Raw genomic sequence first — 16,868 nt, forward strand, 5'->3', positions numbered from 1 at the left:
TATAGACATGTTTAATTTCTTTCATCAGTGTTTTGCAGTTTTTAGCATACAGATCCTGCACAGAGATATTAGACACAGGTACTGGACACCTGGGGAGCTGTCAGGGTACAGGTAGCAGCTGCAGGGGAGCTCAGGTGAAATGAGGGGTATCAACAGTGCCGAATTTGTCTATGGCTAGGTTTAACTTTTTAAATCCAATCTGAGAATCCCTGTTTTTCAGCTGTTGGTTTGTGTCTATCTACATTTATTTCAATTTGTTTCTATTTCCTACTTTTATGCTGTTATTTATTCCATTTTTCTTGGCTTTTTTCCTTCTCTATGGGTATATTAAATGTATTAAAGCTTGTTTGTCTTCATTTTTTTTCCCTTTTCTGATGGTTTTGAAAATAAAGATTTTGTTTGTATTTTCTTAATAGCTATACTTAAAATTTGAATAAGAAATCCTAAACTTAACCTAAAGTTAAGTATTAGTTATCTTTAACTTTTCAAGACAAAAGAAGCTAAATTTTTAAATCTGCACATCTCTTATGCCATATATGAGTAATTTTGTATAATATTTTAATTTACACGTTGTCTTATATTTAGCTGGTGTTATTTTATGAAGTCCATACTTGCTCATTGATTGATTTGTTTAGTATTGTTTATCACATTTACTCCTTCAATTTAACCTCAATTATCTTTTTCAGTAAATATTACTTAGCATTTCTTTCTTTTCTTTTTCTTTTTCTTTCTTTCTTTTTTTTTTTGAGACAGAGTTTCGGGTCTGTCGCCCAGGCTGGAGTGCAGTGGCGCGATCTCGGCTCACTGCAAGCTCCGCCTCCCCGGGTTCACACCATTCTCCTGCCTCAGCCTCCCCAGTAGCTGGGACTACAGGCGCCCGCCACCACGCCCGGCTAATTTTTTGTATTTTTAGTAGAGACGGGGCTTCACCATGTTAGCCAGGATGGTCTTGATCTCCTGACCTCGTGATCCACCTGCCTTGGCCTCCCAAAGTGCTGGGATTGGAGGCGTGAGTCACTGCACCCAGCTTTACTTAGCATTTCTTTTAGTGAACATTTGTAAGTGGTATATTTCCTTTGATTTTCTTTCTTTTTGCTAACACTTATTTTTCTCACTTTTAAGAAAATATAGTTTAGTTAGAGACAAATTCTTGTTTGACAATTATTTTCTGTAAGTATTTTCAGCATATAATTCCATTGTCATGTAGCCTCTATTGTCTGTTACCTATTTAATTTTGTCCCTTTGCAGATAATTTACTATTCTTTCTGGTGGCTTTTGAACTCATTTCTCTCTCTCTCTCTCTCTCTCTCTTTTTTTTTTTTTTTTTTTTTTTTTTTTTTTTTTTTTGAGACGGAGTCTTGCTCTGTCGCCCAGGCTGGAGTGCGGTGGCCTGATCTCGGCTCACTGCAAGCTCCGCCTCCCGGGTTCACGCCATTCTCCCGCCTCAGCCTCCAGAGTAGCTGGGACTACAGGCGCCCGCCACCTCGCTTGGCTAGTTTTTTGTATTTTTAGTAGAGACGGGGTTTCACCATGTTAGCCAGGATGGTCTCGATCTCCTGACCTTGTGATCTGCCCGCCTCCGCCTCCCAAAGTGCTGGGATTACAGGCATGAGCCATCGCGCCTGGCCAATTCATTTCTCTTTTCTAGTACTCTTTGGTATCATGATAATGTGTCTAGGTGTGGATTTATTTTTATTTATGCTCTTTTAGAGTCACTGGACATGCGTCTTCAATCTGAGAACTTATGTATTTCATTTTTTCTAAGAAATTTTGGCTATTGTGTCCTTGCAAATTATCTCCCTTTATTCTTCTGGAAGTTATCTTAGTCATGTATTGAAAGTCCTCATTTTTAATCTATTATGTCTCTTTATCACTGCTTTATATTTTCTAACTTTGTGATTTTCACTGCCTTCTTCTGTGCAGTTTCCTTAGACCTGTATTATAGTTCACAAATTCTCTCAGCTGTGTCTAATCTTTTCTTTAAGTTGTGCATTGAATTTTTAGCATAATTTTTTAGCCAAATGTTTTCAAGTTTCATCCATGTTGTAGCATGTATCAGTACTTTGTTTATTTTTATTGACAAAAAATATTCCAGGGTATGGCTATGCCATATTTGTTTATTCATTTTTGTGCATCTGTTGATGGATGTTGTTGTTACTTCTGCAGTCTCTTTCTCTTTTTAATTTCAATGATTATATTTTTTATTTGTATAAGTTCTATATGACTTTTTTTTTTCCCAGTTTTTTTCCCCCAATGTCTTATTTTAGCCTAAGCAACTTGACAACTGGCTTTTATGTTTTTAATTATTTTACTTATTCTTTATTCACTTTCTGATTTTTGTTTTATCATCTGAAGTTCTTCCAATGCAAACCTTGCTTAGGCTTGTGCATGTTGGATTGATTTATTTTGTGTTTGGCAATTTTTCATTGTGATCACATCTTTTAGGTAGGGCTTATTCTTTCTATGAGAATCCTTTGGGTCTGAGCTTTGGAAATGTCTAGGTGCTCCAGGACTGTCAATGGTTCAGGACCAAGTTCTATATTACTTATCAACTTGGAGTTTCCTAGACAACGTCATAGTATCTGACCATGGAGAAGATATATGTGAGTTGATATTTTCTTTCCCCCCCCTTTTTTTTTTTTTTTTTTGAGTTGGAGTTTCACTTTCACCCAGGCTAGAGTGCAGTGGTGCGATGTTGACTCACTGCAACCTCTGCCTCCCGGGTTCAAGCGATTCTCCTGCCTCAATAGCTGAGACTACAGGCATGCACCACCATGCCTGGCTAATTTTTTTGGATTTCTAGTAGAGATGGGATTTCACCATGTTTGCCAGGCTGGTCTTGAACTTCTGACATCAGGTGATCTGCCCACCTCCGTCTCCCAAAGTGCTGGGATTACAAGGGTGAACCACCACCCCCCGCCAAAATTTTCAACGGAGGTTTTTTGTTTGCTTGTTTTTCTTTTCCAGTAGAGCCCAGAAAAGTACAAGATTCTTTGGCCTTTCTTGTTCTCTTCCTGTGCCTACTGTCAAATTTTCCCCCTGGTCCTCTTTGCCTTATATGCTTTTCAAGGATCCTAGTTTTATGAGCTGGTTTCTTTCTCTTTTTTTTTTACATAGAGGGTGGCCTTATGTTTGCTCATCACGTGGATACTAAAAACCAGCCCATAAGTGACCAAGATAGAATCTTCCCCTTTCCCCAAGCAAGACAGCCACAGAGTATGCTCAAGTCCTACTATCTGATTTTTAAATTCTTTTTTCTTTCTGGCTTCTAGAGATTACCTTCTAATTCCTGAAAGCTCAGCTAAGCATTTAAAAGGAGTCTGGCTATCTTTTATTAACTGTTTCTAAAAGTTTGTATCAAGACAGTCTTCAGACTTTGCCATGTTCTTAACTGGAAACTCTATAGTAATTGTTCTGAAATAGATTTCAGAACACCCTTCTGACCTGTAGGCTAAATAACTTTATTAGTGAATAGTCATATACTACATGCCCAAGGTTGCAGAGATTCAAATAATAGCCTTTAGGACAATGCCACTAAATTTACCTCCACTGTAAGATTTGAAATTAAGCTTTATGAGAATGAAATGAATAGAACAATGCATTTTTTACAGTGTACCTTATGCAATGCTGTCACATTGTACAGAACCTGTGACATTAAGTAGACCAAACAAAAACTCAAGATTTGTGTATTTTTCTCTATGTCCAAGAGTGCTGCTGAATAATTTAGAGTCATAGCAAATAGAAAGAACCCATCACATTTATCACACTTTATGCTTTTAGCTAACCCAGGGTTTGGAAAATTCTTGTCTTTTTTTTCTTTATTTTTTTTTCTGTATGTTCTCTTTCTGAGATAATCTGACAGGTGGCTGACAATGATTTAAATAGGACTTAATCTGATCAGTAGAAAAAAGAAGTGTAGGAACTCATCTTACTCAAACCCTGAAATGCTGCATTTTCTATTCGTAATGGTAACCCTCATGCCTGTGATACAGGACTGGAGTCTCAAGCGTGCCTTTAGTTGTCAGAAATTGCAAAATAGTTGCTCATTGCTCCATCCAAAATAACCACTGTATACTTTTGTTTTAAAATGGTTCTTAAAGTTTTTACCCCAATGGTTTGAAGAGTCAGCAGCAATTCAGTAATTAATACATTAAACATGTTAGCCCCATTCAATGCAGTGTAATTTACCTGACCTTCAAAGAGAATCTTCTGTAGAGAATTCACTCCTGAGTAGCTGAGTAGTAGTCACTCTAGCCAATTACATAAGTGAAGCCCATGGGCAGGGAGATTTTCTTGGAGGCTTTTCTTTCAACTGTCAATGAAGAGAGAAAAAAATACAGAAATGGAGAAGGAAACACAAAGCTTTTCACCTTAAATAGGAATAGAGTCTCATAAAATCCTAAAATAGTAGGATGGATAAATCAAAGTTAAAGTGTGATAAGGTGGCAACATGCAACTAAGGATGGACAGAGCCAGACATAGATTTTGAGGCTTCTAACCCCCAAATTAGAGTGTATTTGAACACTAAATAAGTCATGAAATTTTCGAAGGTAGAGACTGCTTAATTAATTTTTATGTTCCTCTCATGTCCAGAATAGTACTTTATATACAGCAGTATCTTACTAATTTTTTTAATGTAGAAAATGAAAAAAATAGTTGGGTGGAGGCAGTGCCCCATTGTACTTTAATGTATTACAGCTTTGTGCTGAGTCATTTTGATAACTTTTCAGTCTTCATGGATATATCTCTTTATTCATCAGTATTTTAGAGAGTTGCCTAATTATGTTGCTATATTAATATTACCCAAGATGTAATATTTTTTATTTCAAATATGTATAATTGTCTTAATGATATGCTTTAATTTTTAAAATTAATTTGAATTTTAAGTTCTAGGGTATATGTGCAGGATGTACAGGCTTGTTACATAGATTAACGTGTGCCATGGTGGTTTGCTGCGCCTATCAACCCATCACCTAGGTGTTAAGCCCAGCATGTATTAGCTATTTTTCCTGACGTCTAGCTCCTCCTACCCCATCCCCCGAGAGCCCCAGTGTGTGTTGTTCCCCTGTGTCCATGTGTTCTCATTGTTCAGCTCCCACTTATAAGAGAAAACATGCAATGTTTGGTTTTCTGTTTCTGCATTAGTTTGCCGAGGATAATGGCTTCCAGCTCCGTCCACGTTCCTGCAAAGGACAGGATCTTGTTCCTTTTTATAACTTCAAAGTATTCCATTCTGTCTATATACCACATTTTCTTTATCCAGTCTATCATTGATGGGCATTTGGGTTGATTCCATGTCTTTGCTGTTGTGGATAGTGCTGCAATAAACATATGTGTGTATGTATCTTTATAGTGATTTATATTCCTTTGGGTATACATCCAGTAATGGGATTGCTGGGTCAAATGGTATTTCTGCTTCTAGGTCTTTTGAGGAATAACCACAGCATCTTCCTCAATGGTTGAACTAATTTTCATTCCCATCAACAGTGTAAAAGCATTCTTATTTCTCCACAACCTTACCAGCATCTGTTGTTTCTTGACTTTTAAAAATTGCCACTCTGACTGGCATGAGATGGCATCTTATTGTGGTTTTGATTTGCATTTCTCTAATGACCAGTGATGATGAGTTTTTTTCATATTTTCCCCACATGAATGTCTTCTTTTGTGAAGTATCTGTTCATGTTCTTTGCTCACTTAATTTTTTTATTCTTTTCACAATTATCTACAACTGGAGGAAATCTGCTTGGTGAAATTTTACTATTCTAAATAGGCACCACCATCAGCCTGGAAGAGGTGACCTGAAGTGTAGGTTAGCCATATTTTAAAACTCTGTTCTATGTTAGTGACAAATGTAAAACACTAATTTATAATTTAAAAAAATTTTTAAATATATGGCCTTTATTTAAAGATAATATAAGGGAATAAGGACTGGCGGGTATGACCTGAGCATTGACTGAATAATCTATGAAAGGTTATGTATTATATGTATATATGTAGAAAATATTTATTCTCATATTCACAGAGCTACAGATAGGTGTTGATAACACCATCATTATCCTCTATTTATTGGTCACCTCTAGTGTTCTCAGTTGGATAGGAAAGTTTTTGGTTCTCCTTCTACTGTCTTATAATGTGTTTTCCTTGGGTACTCATGGTGTGATACGCATTTTAAGTTGATTTTCCAATGAAGTATTGACTTGGAGAGACTCATCCAAACGTTTTTGTCTTGTTTGTGGCAAATGGCTGGCCAATGTTTAAGCAAATAGAATATTATGATGAAGAACTTTTCTTTCCTTGTAAGGATAATTGCTTACTAATGAATCAAGTCCCCATCTTCTTTTTTATTTGTACCTATTTATGGAGTACATGTGACTTTGTAATATGTATATAATGCATAGTAATCAAATCAGGGTATTTAAGGTGTTCATCACTCATGTACAATACATTTTTGTTAAGTATAGTCATCCTACTCGCTATTAAACATTGAATATATTCCTTCTATCTTACCGTGTGGTTGTACTCTTTAACACATTTTTCTTTATCCTCCCCACATCAGCTCCCCCATTCATGATTCCCAGTCTCTGTTTTCTGTCTTTTCACTCTCTACCTCCATGTGATCAGACTTTTTAGCTCCCACATACAAATGAAAGCATATGATAATTTTCTTTTGTGCCTGGCTTCATTTGTAAGACAATCTCCAGTTTCATCTGTGTTGCTGCAAATGACATTATTTCATTCTTTTTAAATAGCTAAATAGTATTCCATTATGTATATATACCACATTTTCTTTATCCATTCTTCCATTGACAGACACTTTGGTTGATTTTATATCTTTGCTATATTCTGAATAGTACTTCAATAAACACAAAAGTGCAGATATTCATTTGATATATTACTTCTTTTCCCTTGGGTAGATACCCAGTAGTGGGATTGCTGGACTGAATGGTAATTCTATTTTTATATTTTTGAGAAAACTCCATGCTATTTTTCACACTACCTGTACTAGTTTACCTTCCCACCAACAGTGTATAAGAATTCTCTTTTCTCTGCATCTTCACCAATAACAATAAATATCTGGGTTTTTTTGGTCTTTTTAGTAATAGCCATTCTGAGTGGGTTAAGATGATATCTCATTGTAGTTTTGATTTGCAATTCTCTGATGATTAGTGACAGTGAACATTTTTTCATATACCGTTGGCCATTTGTATGTCTTCTTTTGAGAAATGTCTATTTCCTGTCTACTTTTTAATGGGATTATTTGTTTCCTGTTAAGTTGTTTGAATTCCTTGTATATTCTTAATATTAGTATTCTGTTGGATGAATAGTTTGCAAATATTTTGCCCATTCAATAAGTTGTCTTTTCACTGTGTTGATTATTTATTTTGTTGTACAGAAGCTTTTTAGTTTAATTAAGTACCATTTGTCAATTTTTGTTTTTGTTGCCTGTGCTTTTGGGGGCTTAATCATAAATTCTTTGTTTAGACCAATGTTCAGGATAGTTTTTTTCTAGATTTTCTTCTAGTATTTTTGTATTTTGGGTCTTTCATTTAAGTCTTTAATTCATTTTGATTAGAATTTTGTATATGGTGAAAAATGGGACTCAGTTCCATTCTCTGCATGTAGCTATCCAATTTTCCCAGCAGCATTTATTGAAGAGGGTGTCCTTTCCCTAGAGATCTTGGCTTTGTTAAATATCAGTTGGCTATAAATATGTGGCTTTATTTCTGGGATTTTTTTCTATTTTTTTCCATTGGTCTACATATATATATATATATATATATATATATATATATATATATATATATATATATATATATATTTATACCAGTATCATGCTATTTTAGTTACTGTAGCCTAGCCTTGTAATATATTTTGAAGTCAGGTAATGTCATACCTCCAGCTTTGTTCTTTTTGCTCTGGATTGCTTTGGCTCTTCAGGCTTTTTGTTCCATATGAATTTTAGGACTGTTTTCTTTAATTCTGTACAGAATATTGCCATTAATTTAATACGGACTGAACTGAATCTGTAGATTGCTTTGGGCAATATGGTCATTTTAATGATACTGATTCTTTCAATCCATGAACACGGGGTGTGTTTCCATTTGTTTGTGTCATCTTCAATTTCTGTCATTAGTGTTTTGCAATTTTCCTAGTAAAGATCTGTCACCTACTTGGTTAAATTTATTCCTTAGTATTTTTTTGTAGCTATTGTAAATGGGATTGCCTTCTTGATTTCTTTCTTGGCTAAATTATTATTGGTTTATAGAAACACTATTGAGATTTGTATGTTGATTTTGTATTTTGCATCTTAATTCATTGATCAAATCTAAGAGCTTCTGGTGAAGTCTTTAGGTTTTTTTTTTTGTTTTTTGTTTTTTCCTTTACATACAAGATTATACCATCAGCAAAAAGGAACAATTTGATTTCCTCTCTTCCAGTTTGGATTCTTTTTATTTCTTTCACCTGCCCGATTGCTCTGGCTAGGACTTTCAGTACTATGCTGAGTGGGAGTGGTGAAAGTGGGCATTCTTGTCTTGTTCTAGTGCTTAGAGGAAAGGCTTTCAAGTTTTTCCCATTCAGTATGATGTTAGCTGTGGGTGTGTTGAAGTTGGTCGTTATTAGTTTGAAGTGTGTTCCTTTTATGTCTAATTTGTTGAGAGCTTTTATCATGAAAAATGATGGATTTTTATCAGATGCTTTTTCTACACATCTATTGAGATGATCATATGGTTTTTGTCCTAAATTATGTTTATGTGATGTGTCATATTTGTTGACTTATGTATGCAGAACCCTTCTTGCATCTTCAGTATAAATCCCGCTTGATTGAGATATATTATTTTTTTGATGTACTGTTGTATTTGGTTTGCTAGTATTTTATTGAGGACTTTGGTGTCTATGTTAATCAGAAACATTGGCCTGCTGGGCGTAGTGGCTCATGCCTGTAATCCCAGCACTTTAGGAGGCCAAGGCGGGCGGATCACAATGTCAGGAGTTCGAGACTGGCCTGGCCAATATGGTGAAACCCCGTCTCTACTAAAAATACAAAAATTAGCTGGGCATGGTAGAGTGCACCTGTAGTCCCACCTACTTGGGAGGCTGAGGCATGACAGTTGCTTGAACCCAGGAGGCGGAGGTTGCAGTGAGCCGAGATCATGTCGCTGCACTCCAGCCTGGGTGACAGAGTGAGACTCCATCTCAAAAAAAAAAAAAGAAACATTGGCCTGTAATTATTTTTTTCTTGTTGTGCCCTTCTCTGGTTTTGGCGTTAGGGTCATGCAGGGCTCATAGAATGAGTTAGAGAAAATTCCTTCCTCTTTGATTTTTTTGGAAGAGTTTCAGGAGGATTAATATTAGTAATTCTTTGTATGATTGGTAGAATTTGGCTATTAATACATTTAGTTCTGGGCTTTTCTTTGTCAGGAGACTTTTTATTACTGATTCAATCTTGCTACTCATTATTGGTCTGTTCAGGTTTTCTATTTCTTCCTGATTTAGTCTTTGGAGGTTGTATGTTTCTAGGAATCTGTCCATTTTCTCTAGGTTTTTCATTTGTCAGCATATAGTTCTTCATAATAGTCTCTGTATTGTTTTATATTTCTGTGGTATCAGTTTTCATGTCTCCTTTTTTGTTTCTGATTTTGTTTATTTGGGTCTTCTCTCTTCTTGGTTAGCGTAGCTACTGGTTTAAAGGAATCAACTTTTTAAAAAATTGATCCTTTGTATTTTTAAGTCTCTATTTCATTTAATTCTATTCTGATTTTCATTATTTCTTTTCTTCTGCTAACTCTGGGTTTATTTTGTTTTTGCTTTTCTAGTTTCTTGAGGTGTGTCATTAGATTGTTAATTTGTAGCACTTCTATATTTTGATCTAGGGGTTTATTGCTACAAATTCCCCCTCAGCACTACTTTTGCTGTATACCACAGGTTTTGGTACACTGTTTCTCCATTTTCTTTTATTTTAAGAAACTCTTTGATTTTCATTTTAATTTCTTCATTGACCTTATGAGCATATTGTTTAATTTCTATGTATTTGTTTTGTTTCCAAAGTTCCTCTAGGTATTGATTTCCAGTTTTATTCCTTTGTGATCTGAAATGATACTTGATATAGTTTTGATTTTTAAAAATTTGTTGAGACTGTTTTGTGGTCAAACATGGTCTGTCCTAGAAAACGCTTCATATATTCAGTCACTGAATAGAATGTTTTGTCAATGTCTGTTAGGCACATTTAATCTAAAATAAAGTTTAAATCCAATTTTTCTTTGTTGGTTTTTTTATTTAGATGATTTGTCTAGTGCTGAGAGTGGGGTATTGAAGTACCCCACTAGTTTTGTGAAGTACCCCACTAACAATATTTGCTTTATGAATCTGGGTGCTCTAGTGTTGGGTGCATATATGTTCAGAATTTTTATATATCCTTTTGCTGGATTAATCCCTTTATCATTATATAATAACCTTCTTTGTCCTTTTTAAAAAAACTATTCTTGACTTAAAGTGTGTTTTATCTGATATAAGTATAGTGACTCCTTTTCACTTTTAGTTTCCATTTGTGTGAAATTTTTTTTTTTTTTTTTTTTTTTTGAGACGGAGTCTCGCTCTGTCACCCAGGCTAGAGTGCAGTGGCCGGATCTCAGCTCACTGCAAGCTCCGCCTCCCGGGTTTACGCCATTCTCCTGTCTCAGCCTCCCATGTAGCTGGGACTACAAGCGCCCGCCACCTCACCCGGCTAGTTTTTTGTATTTTTTAGTAGAGACGGGGTTTCACCGTGTTAGCTAGGATGGTCTCGATCTCCTGACCTCGTGATCCACCCGTCTCGGCCTCCCAAAGTGCTGGAGCCACCGCGCCTGACCGTGAAATATTTTTCTTTAATTCCTTTACGTTTAGGCTATATGTGTCTTTAATGGTAACGTGAGTTTCTTGTAAGAAGCATATAGTTAGATTGTATTTTTAAAATTAATTCAGACATTCTATATATTTTAAGTGGAGATTTACTTAATTTATGTTCAAGGTTATTATTGATGTTGCAGCTTCATTCCTGTCATATTGTTAATTGTTTTCCAGTTTTTTTATATATTGTTTTCCAGTTGTTTTATATATTCTTTGTTTCTTTTTCTCTTATTGTTTGTCATTATGGTCTGTTTGATTTCTGTAGTGATACAATTTGAGTCTTTTCTCTTCCTTTTTTGTGTGATCATTTTACCAGTGGGTTTTATATTTTGTGTGTTTTCATGATAGTAAATGTTGTTATTTTGCTTTCAGGAATAGTACTACCATGAATGTTTCTTGTAGGTCTGGTCTAGTGGTAATGAATTTCTTTAGTATTTGCTTTTCTGGGAAAGACAATTATGAATAATAATTTTGCTAAATATTATATTCTTGGCTGACAGGTGTTTTCTGTTTTCCTTTTGACTATATTTTCACATTCTCTTCTGGTCTGTAAGAATTCTTCTGAGAAATCTGCTGTTAGTCTGATGGGACTTCCTTTACAAGTTACTATGGGCTTTCTCTTGATGTTTTCAGAATTCACTCTGTATCTCTGATGTTAAACCGTCTATGATGTGCTGTGGAGAAAACCATTTTTTCATTGTATCTGCCTGGGGATCACTGAGCCTCTTCTATCTGAATGACTAAATATTTTGCTTAATTTAGGAAGTTTTCATCTGTTATTTCTTTAAATAGGTTTTCTTATATTTCCTCTGCTTTTATTTGTCCTTGAGGATACTGATGATTTGTATATTTGGTTATTTCATGATGTCTCAAATGTCATGAACCCTCTGCTCATTCTGTTTTATTATTTTTTCTTTATTTTTGTCTGAATGGGTTATTTCTTTTATTTTTTCAACACTTAAGTTCCAGGCTACATGTGTAGGATGTGTGGGTTTGTTACATAGGTAAACATGTGCCATGCTTGTTTGCTGCACAGCCCAACCTGAATGGGTTATTCCAAAAGACCTGTCTTTAAGTTCTGAGATTCTTTCTTCTGCCTGATCTAGTCTATTGTTGAAGCTTTCAAACATATTATGTATTTCTTTCAGTGCATTTTTCATTTCTAAAATTTTTATTTGGTTTTTTTAAAAAAAATCTGTCTCCTTGGTAAATTTCTCATTTGTATCCTTAATTAGAATTTTTAAAAAATATTGTTTTTCAGAAGTCCCTTATATCTCATTGAGCTTCTTTAAGATCAATATTTTGAATTATTTATTTGGCATTTTGAATATTTCTGTTGATCGAGATCTATTGTTGGAGAATTACTGTATTTTTGAAAGGTGTCATATTTCCTTGCTTTCTCATGTTTTCTGTGTCCTTATGTGGATATCTACCTATCTTGTGTAATAGTCACTTCTTCCTATTTTTGAATTTATTTTTGTAGAATAGAACTTTTCCTAAATATATATATATGGTGTTGGTTGTGTACAGCATTTTAGTTTGATTCTGGATGCAACTAGTAGTGTAACCTCTGTGTGATTTCTTTGGCTATAAACAGTATTAGGGCTTTCTGTGATTTTCTTATGGGGGTTAGTATGCAATCATTGATGGAGGTTGTGGTGAAGTTGTGGGGGACTGGGAAGCCAGATGGGCCAATATTCAGGCCCTAGTGGTGGCAGTGGTGGGCTATGCATGCCTGACTTTGAGCCCCAAGGCAGTGTACACTGGCACCTGCATTGGCAGTTAATGGTGGGCCAATTCTTGGGACTCCAGGTGGTTTGCTCAGGTACTGGTAGTGGCAGTGGTGGGCGAGGGGTGGCTGAGCAGGTTCTCAGGCCTCTGGGTAGGTAGTGTGGTGGGTGCAACTGCGGTAGCAGTGGTGAGATGATACTTTGCGTCCTGAGTGGTGGTGGTGGTGGCTGTGGTTCATTTACACCCAATGGCCTCAGACACTCTGCTCTCAGGCTCACCTGATCTCTGTAGCAGTACTAGTGCCAGGGGGTGAGGGACCTGCCTCACTCATGAGCCAAGGCAAGAAGGCTACTCTGCCAGTGGTGTCACAGTTGCCACTTACCCCCCAGACAGGTAGTCCTCTAACTCACCTGCCCCAGCCTTTGACAGCAGCAGAAGCGGGTGTGTGGAGGAAGGGTAGGGATCCTGTTTCCGACCTGAGTGCCCAAGCACAGAGGCCACCCTACCTGTGGGAACGGATTTTACCTTTCGCTTACAAAGGCAAGCACAGAGTTTGTGCTGCCACTGGGGGTGGGGTCACTTCTCACAGTTCTAGACAGACAGCTCTCGGGCTCTGAAAAGCACATGCTTTGTTTTGCTTTGTCTCAACGGCTGCCTTTTCGTACACTTGTACCATCTCTTCTCCAGTGAGTAGCACTCCCTGTGGGCTAGAGAACTGAGGACCCTGTAACACCTTCAGGACCAGCCAGCTCTGTGCTGCTGTAGCCCTCCTATTAGACACTGGGAAATGTCAGTGAGAGCTCCCGGGGTACGGAGATATGGGGGCTGTTGTTCTCAGGGCAAGATGAAGTCCCATGATGGCTGCACTCCCCAAATGGCACCCTCTCACACCTGTTCAAGTATCGGGGTGGGGAATAAGTGGCCCAGTGTGAGTTTCCTGTCTGCTGCAATGACCTCGCAGGGTCTCCAAACTGCCACTCTTACTTGGATCACTGTACATATGGGTAGAAGAGCTCTCCTGCAGTTCAGATGGCAGGAGTCCATGGCAGGCATGTGGGGCAACAAAGCTGTCTTGCTAACTCTTACTCTGCAATATTGAGGCCCCTGGGGCTCTTGGCCAACCTTGGTTGAGTGGTCACTTGCTTCCTTCCCCTTCAGTGCCTCAGATGTTTCATGTGGGTTTTTTGTTGAATTCTGGTGTTCTTTACTAGATATTCTATTTGAGGTATGATTGTCTATTCATAATTTTGGTTCTTCTTTCTGGAGAGGGTGGATGTCTGATGTCTCTAGTTAGCCATCTTGAATTAGAATCTAAGTCCCCATCTTCAATTTCATTCTACTGTACCACCTCTGTGTGTGTGTGTGTGTGTATGTGTGTGTGTATCTATATCTATATGTCTATATCTATATTTATCTCTGAACTTTTTATTGGCCTCCTGGTCCCCAAAGGGTACTCTGCTTTTGCTGGCTTAATGTCTCACAACTTTGGTGTCATTGGTCTCAGACACCACTTTGCCATCCACTATCTGGCTGGTGGTGGTCTTCTGGATGGTTTGCATGGAGTTGCTGCTGTCCAGGGTATCACTAAGATTAAAGCCCTTGCCATCTTCCAGCAGGAGGCAGTTGGTGGCGATCTCAGCCTCCAGCTTGCCCTTGATGTTCAGCAGGGCCTTGTACTTCTGGGCCTGGTGAGCTGTCCCTCTGCCTGGGTCTGTGCCAGCTCTGACTCCAGGTGCAACAGGATCCCGTTGAGCTGCTCCATCTGCAGGGCGTAGCAGGCCTCCACCTCCCTCAGCCTGTTCTCCAAGCTGGTCTTCAGATTTCTCATCAAGTCCAGGTCGATCTCCAAGGACTGGACTGTACGTCTCAGCTCCATGAGTGTCATCTCAGCAGCTCCAACCTTGGCAGACTGCATGGTGACCACTGTGGTGCTCTCCTCAATCTGCTGAGACAAGTACTTGTCCATCTCTTCTCGGTTTTTCCAAGCCAGCTTGTCATATCGGGTCAGGATGTCTGCTATGATCTTGGCGAGGTCCTGAGATGTGGAGGCATCTACCTCCATAGTCAACCCAGAGCTGGCAATCTGGGCTTGTAGGCATTTTACTTCCTCTCCGTGGTTCTTCTCCAGGAAGAACAGCTCCTCCTTGAGAGCCTCGATCTCTGCCTCCAGTCGCAGCCGAGTGACATTGGTGTCATCAATGACCTTGAGGAGCCCATGAATGTTGCTCTCCACAAACTGGCACATGGCCAACTCTGTCTCACACTTGACTCTAAAGTCATCAGCAGCAAGACGGGCACCGTTGATCTGCAGAAAGATGCGGACATTGTCCACAGTATTTGTGAAGATCTGAGCCCTCAGATCCTTGATGGTCTTGAAGTAAAGGCTCCAGTCTCTGAACTGGGGTCCCTTCTTCTCCAGGCGCTCCCGGGTTTTGCTCTCCAGCTTCTGGTTCGCAGTCTCCAGGCTCCTCACTCTGTCCAAATAGGAGGCCAGGTGGTCATTCAGGCTTTGCATGGTCTCCTTTTTGTTCTGGATGCCTCCCATTCCTGCCAGACCCTCAGCCATCCCCATGGCCAGGCCCCCAGACCCCATGCCATCCTGGAGGCTGGTGGAGCAGGACACGGATATCCAGGAACCAGAGCCCCCAGTGCCTGCATAGATGCTGGCTGCCCTGCTGACTGGCTGGACCCATAGCTGGGCCCAGGGACTAGTAGTTGGTCGAGAAGGTGGAGCCAGTGGTGAAGTTCATGCTCTCCAGGGTTGGGGGAGGAGTAAGTAGAGAGCGAGAGGAGAGGACTCAGGCTTTGCCAACGACCGAGTGTATGTATTTATTTATGTATGTTATGTAAATGTGTATAGCTATCCATTCATCTATCTAATTTACAGTTATCTATTGACTTTACTCATGTAATATAAGCAACAATTTATGAAACTAAACAATAAATAGAGTTGGACACTAAAGATAAACATTAAAAAGAAAAAAAAAGTAGATATATCAAAAATCATTTAGAGAAACAGCAGAAATTTGACAGGAACTCATGATTGGTTAGTTGCTATTGATAAGATTATATTGGGCTCCATGTTTCACAAAGGACAAAGCACAATATAGTCTTGGCACAAAAACAATACAGGAAATCCAGTGGGTTAGATGGTATTTATTGAAGAGTAATTATGGAGGCTACAAGTTATTCTGGAAAGACAATTGCAATAAATTCTGGAAGGGATCTGTCATTTGTATCTTTATGGAATGGACACTGGGTAACATGATAAATGCTATGCTCAGTTATTTTGTAGAAGATACACAGTTCTTCCACAAATCGAGAGCAGTGTGTATTGACTATAAAAGTTGTAACATGAAATTGTAACTCATAGAAAGCATTTTTCTAAAATCTGGGTTACTAGAATTGATGATCAACTGTAGTTGATCACATGTTTCTGATAATCAAACTTAATTCAGTGAGTTTCCTCCTGCTCCTTTGGTTCAAAGATGAGCGTTCCAATCACCTTTAGTACCAAAGTTAGCTCATGATTAAATTATGTGATCAGACTAAAGGGAGAATATTTTTCATTGTTTATTAAAAAGAAATTCGAATGTTGTAAGTTACTCGGATGTCAATTTTAACCTTACCTGTGGAGGTAGGCTGTAAGAATAGTTATAAACAAAGCCATTACTATTCTTAAAATGGAGTTTAATCTCCTTACATGTTTGAGCAAATACTCAGAGAAGATTCTAGCATTCTGGACACACAATATGAAAGGAAGCTTTTTTTTTTTTTTTTTTTTTTTTTTTTTTTTTTTAACCTTAAAAAAGAAAAAAATGCAAGCACTGGTATTACCAATTAGACACTTAGACCATCAAAGAGCCCTGTAGGGCAACTGACTTTAGAAGAACGCGATACCTTTGTTTTGGGCTCATGGACATAAATTGGCTCATGAGAAACAATATTGTTTAGCCATCAGCCCCAGACATGATTAAGTCAGATAAGCCTGACTTCAAATCCCAGCTCCATCATTTATTATCTGTGGGATCTCAGGCAAATTACACTTTTAATTATAGATTTTTTTATTTATAAAGTATACACAAGGGTGCTACACAGTTCAGGATGCTGTTGTGAGACTGATATGAGGCAATACACTTAGCACAATGCTAAATATGTGGTAGGTGCTTAATACTCTTATTTATAATTATTAAGTGAAAAGTATTCTTCCAGGTATCTGAATGAATTGACCTATTTTAAAAAATATTCTCCAA

The 16,868-nt window shown here is 37.8% G+C and overlaps 1 pseudogene; it reads right to left on the reverse strand.

Annotated features, from left to right (window-relative positions):
- Positions 1 to 14,084: 14,084 nt before the first annotated feature.
- On the reverse strand, positions 14,085 to 16,285 carry LOC112426760 (keratin, type I cytoskeletal 18 pseudogene; annotated as a pseudogene).
- Positions 16,286 to 16,868: the final 583 nt, after the last annotated feature.

Source organism: Macaca nemestrina, chromosome 5 (genome assembly GCF_043159975.1).
Source record: "Macaca nemestrina isolate mMacNem1 chromosome 5, mMacNem.hap1, whole genome shotgun sequence".
In the NCBI taxonomy this organism is placed as follows: domain Eukaryota; kingdom Metazoa; phylum Chordata; class Mammalia; order Primates; family Cercopithecidae; genus Macaca; species Macaca nemestrina.